The sequence below is a fragment of the Sphaerodactylus townsendi genome, linkage group LG05, assembly GCF_021028975.2.
Source record: "Sphaerodactylus townsendi isolate TG3544 linkage group LG05, MPM_Stown_v2.3, whole genome shotgun sequence".
Classification (NCBI taxonomy): Eukaryota; Metazoa; Chordata; class Lepidosauria; order Squamata; family Sphaerodactylidae; genus Sphaerodactylus; species Sphaerodactylus townsendi.
In genome coordinates, this window is record NC_059429.1 from 51,724,219 (window position 1) to 51,728,959 (window position 4,741).

At 45.8% G+C, this 4,741-nt stretch overlaps 1 pseudogene; it reads right to left on the minus strand.

The window, feature by feature from the left end:
- Positions 1-1,154: 1,154 nt before the first annotated feature.
- Positions 1,155-3,214, minus strand: LOC125433345 (annotated as a pseudogene).
- Positions 3,215-4,741: the final 1,527 nt, after the last annotated feature.

Below are 4,741 nucleotides of genomic sequence, written 5' to 3' on the forward strand. Positions count from 1 at the left end.
AAATTAAATGTGGCATAAAGACTGCATGCCGTTTTACTTGCAGATGCCTGATCTCACTCACACAGAGAAAAACCACTGTTACTGAATCCAGAGAACTGGTCTGTAACAAAATCCTGTAACAAACATTCAAGACAGTTTTGTAGCACACCCTGATATGCAGAGGATAATATAAGTGAGAGTTTCTAGCTGGTGCATCTAGAACGTAAACTTCAAAGAGCCTGATGGTTCCTTTTGTTTCTCTTCTCTCATGGGAAACACCCAGCAGTAAACCAACACTCAACACTTGGGGTGGCAGCAAAGAGGACAACATTATCTCATTAGACTAGGACTTCCCGCCACTTTTTCCTCCTACTCTTCATTATAATTCTCGAAGAACTAGAAAAACTAGTACATGGAAAGGAGTTAAGGTAAAGAGCAGGTATATATTAAATGACACCCACCCAGCTGCATGTAAGGACCAAACTAAATGTGGTGGAGGCAGGGATCAATTAATATTTCTGTCAGTGCTGTTTACATCTAGAGACTAATAAAAATTGAGTGTGTGGCTAAAGGGAGCTAAACTCCGCTGCTCCTTACCTCACTGTGTTCTACAGCTTTCATCGATTTTCTTCAGACTTATCAGACTTCCAGCGTCTAAGCTTAAAGAAAAACCCTTAAAGTTAAAGAATTCAACAAGGTAGTGAAAGGGAAGGATTGAACTGCCCTTAAACATTTTGCTTTTTTTTAAGTACACAGATGTTTTAGACAGGAATTAGTGAATACATAGACCCTCATTACATTTACTCTGCACAAAGGCAAAATAGCTTTCATTTAAATCCAACTACAAAGACTTACAAGAATAAAACACACACATAGTTTGGTCAAGATCACTCTTAAGAATGTTCATGAGAACACAAATATATGCATTTTTAAATTAACATGGTCTGGATTTTGGAGGCTATCGCCATTTGAATGACTTGCAAAAGCAAAAACATCAAATATACTGAAGAAAAAATATTCTGAAAAAGACAAAAAAGGCCACTGCATAGTTGTACTATTTGATGTTTCGTATTCCAACAACTACTGAAGCAGATTATAGAATAGTCTTGTTTCTTATGCTAATAAAGGTTACGAAATGAAATGAAATAGTCTTGTTGTCTTGCTCTTTGACAGTCTCAGTTGAAAATCCCTGGATCGACACATGGATAGGCAAGAAACTGTTCTAACTTGTTGCCATCTGCATCATAGTGGAGCATTTGGAAACAAGTGCCACAAAAGAATGAAGGGTCTTGAGGAGCAAGGCTACCATTGTTGGTCACCCATCTGGCCATGTACATTTTGCATACGAAGCATTTCTTGGTTGACAGCCAATGTTTCTTGATTAACAAGGGATAAAGGTTCCTATCTAGACAGTCATCCTGATGTTCAAATTGATGTTCAAATTGTTAAATGTGTAGTCTTCCATTTCAGCTGCTTGAAGATTAGCGTAACCTCTCTCACGAGATTCTGCCCACTCAGTAATCATCCTGCTTAGGTCTCTACAGTCCGGATGCCTCATATCATTGTAAAAATGCCCTCAAAATAGAAAAAGGCAGACTTGTAAAAATACTTACTGATATGGTCTGGTGCCAGGTCAGGACAACTGCTAAACTCCCCATCAATCTGAAGATCCCTGACACAGGAAATTGAATCTCTGACCTCAGTACGTTTTTGGCTGCCTAAATCCAGCATCGTCTGATATGGCTTGCAGATCTTATGCTTCTGAAATATAACTAGATAGAAAATATTGAGGATTAAAACAAGCTCTCCCTCACTGACTAGGTTTACAGGATCTTTGGTCTGCTACCTTGGATTTATCTACCTCAAACGAACTTTTACTGCATACCTGGTTTAGAGCAGTAAATGCCAGCATTCACCTCATGAACATTACCGGTCAACCCTGCAAGGACATTGGTCCCTGCACACCAAAGCTCCAGTTTTAATAAAGATGTTTATTTGTTATGTATTAATTTAAGGATTGTCGTTTGAAATGTAATTGATTGTTTTACTGATGTTTCCATATTTTGCTTTTTTGCCATTCATATGCAAGTTTATTTCATTGTATTTGTGCAATCAATTCAAGTTCTTTGATTGTGCCTTGTAAGTTTAAAATGCTCTTTTCACCTCTTTTCCTCTCTTCCCCTTCCAAAAAGCCAAGATGCTTTTCTCTATTGCCTGTTGTGTTGTGACATGTATTTTTGATAAGTTAGAAAAGTTATTTTTAGTTGATAATGCTCTGTTGAACCCATTGCTACTTTCCTGTAGTAGAAGGCACGGATTCATCCTCAGGTTCCCCTAGGTCTTTAGGGTGGGTGGTTCCTGATAGTGTAGGAAGCCCACTGAGACATCCCTAATCCTCCTCCCTGCCATTGTTCTTTGTGTTTGTGAAAACCCTTGCACTCTGCTCCACGGTTTTCAAGGGGGGGATTGTTATGGCCCCTGACACCCCCAGAATATTATTTATATATATTTCTGCTTTAAAATCATATTGGCAAAAGCCAGTTGCCAAAAAGCACTCCTCTGGGTGTAGATAGCCGCATGATCACTTGGCCACAAGCTAAAGGTCAAAACTACTTTAACAAAAGCTGAATCAAGATAATGAGTTACTCTTGGTAAGCTGGAGGTCTCATTCGAGTCACTAGCATGCTTGATTACCATGCCTTGCTATAGAAACTGTTGAAAACAAAGGTAGTGGGACAGGGATTAATTACTCTGCTCCTAGGCTGCTGTTGATTAACGCGAGGTCGATTAATAACAAATATGCTACTCTCCGAGAATATCTCGGAGATCAAGCTGCTGACCTCGTGTGTGTCACGGAGACCTGGGTGAGAGAGGGCGAAACAGTTGCCCTCAACAATCTCACTCCAAGGGGTACCGTGGCAGTCCAGCAGCCTCGGACACAGGGCCGGGGGGGCGGCGTGGCGATGCTCATCCGAGATACTATCACCTTCAGGACGTCCCCTGTCCCGGTGATTGATGGCATGGAGTGTCTAGGCCTTCATTGGGACTACCAAGAGAAGCTGGCTATCCTGCTAGTGTACCGGTCACCTAGCGCACCGGCGGATAGCCTGTCACGGCTTCTGGAGGTCGTCTCTGAGTTGGCGCTGGAGCCTCCTCGCTTCATTGTTCTGGGTGACTTTAACGTCCATGTCGATGCGGCCTCCTCGCCGGTGGCCGCTGCGCTAGGGTCATCCATGGTGACGCGAGGCCTCTCTCTTATAAATACTGGTGTCCCTACTCATCAAGGAGGCCACACTCTGGACCTAGCCTTCGCGGCAGGTGTGCATGTGGTCTTATCCTCTGTAGAAAGAGTGCCGTGGTCTGACCACTATGTCCTGAAGGCTCGGATTGATGCTCCTATGCCCCCCTGTCTAGGTGACGGGCATATTTTAGCCCGCCCGCGGAGACTAATGGAACCAGAACGGTTCCAAATGCTCTACGGGAACTCCCGCCCACTGGCGCTACTCTAGATGAGCTGGTAGAGAGCTGGGACACCAGGCTCTCTGAAGCCATCGACGGTATCGCTCCAAAGCGTCCCCTTCCATACCCAACATCAACCCGGCTCCTTGGTACACCGAGGAGCTGAGGAAGATGAAAAGGGAACTGAGACGGCTAGAGCGAGGGTGGCGGCAGGTACTTGACGAGGGGTCAAGACACTCATATCGATCATTTATGAAGTCCTATGAGAGTGCTGTGAAGGAGACGAAGCGGGCATATTTTGCTTCCACTATTGAATCTGCTAGTTCGCGCCCAGCACAATTGTTTCGTGTAATTCGGACGTTGACAACCTCTTCGATAGGTCCAAAAGAGACTGATTTGGCATTAGGCTGTGAGGCTTTTGCAAACTACTTCACACACAAAGTCCTGACCCTCCGCCAATCCCTCCCTGCCACTATTGATACGGTATGTGAACTAGAGGCCCCTGGGTCGTCTTTGGGTCCTTTCTTGGACCACTTCAGCTTACTTGACCCAACGAATGTTGACAGGATCCTGGATGCTGTACGATCTACCACTTGTCCTTTTGACCCGTGCCCTTCCTGGTTGGTGAAAGCCGGCAGGGAGGAGCTTCGGAGCCACCTGTTGGATATAGTCAACTGCTCCCTTGAGCAAGGAGTTTTCCTGGTCGGGCTTAAAGAGGCAGTGGTCCGCCCGGCCTCCTAAAAAAGACCGCGACTTAGATCCTGGAGATCCGGCCACTTACCACTTCAGTTTCTAATTTCTACCATTCTTGGGCAAGGTAATTGAGCGAGCGGTGGCGGCTCAGCTCCAGCGCATTCCTGGATGACACAAACGCATTGGATCCCTTCCAGTCGGGCTTCCGCGCTGGTCATGGGACCAGACGGTGCTGGTCACTGTTGTGGACGCACTCCTCCCACTACACTTGGACAGAGGCGGTTCGGCTGTTGGTGTTGTTAGATCTCACCGCAGCGCTCGATATGGTAGACCACGACCTTTTGGTCCACCGCCGCTGGTATCGGGGTCCGAGATTCAGCTCTTAAATTGGCTGACCTCGTTCCTCCAAGACCAGGGACAGCAGGTGGCATCGGGGTGAGATCTCCGCCGCCCCATTATGTGTGGGGTGCCGCAAGGAGCCATACTCTCCCCTGATGCTTTTAATATCTACATGCACCCCTGGTGAGTCTAGTTCGAGTTTTGGGCCGCCGTGTCACCAATACGCTGATGACACCCAGCTCTTGTTCACAATGGAGGGCAGCCCGACCTC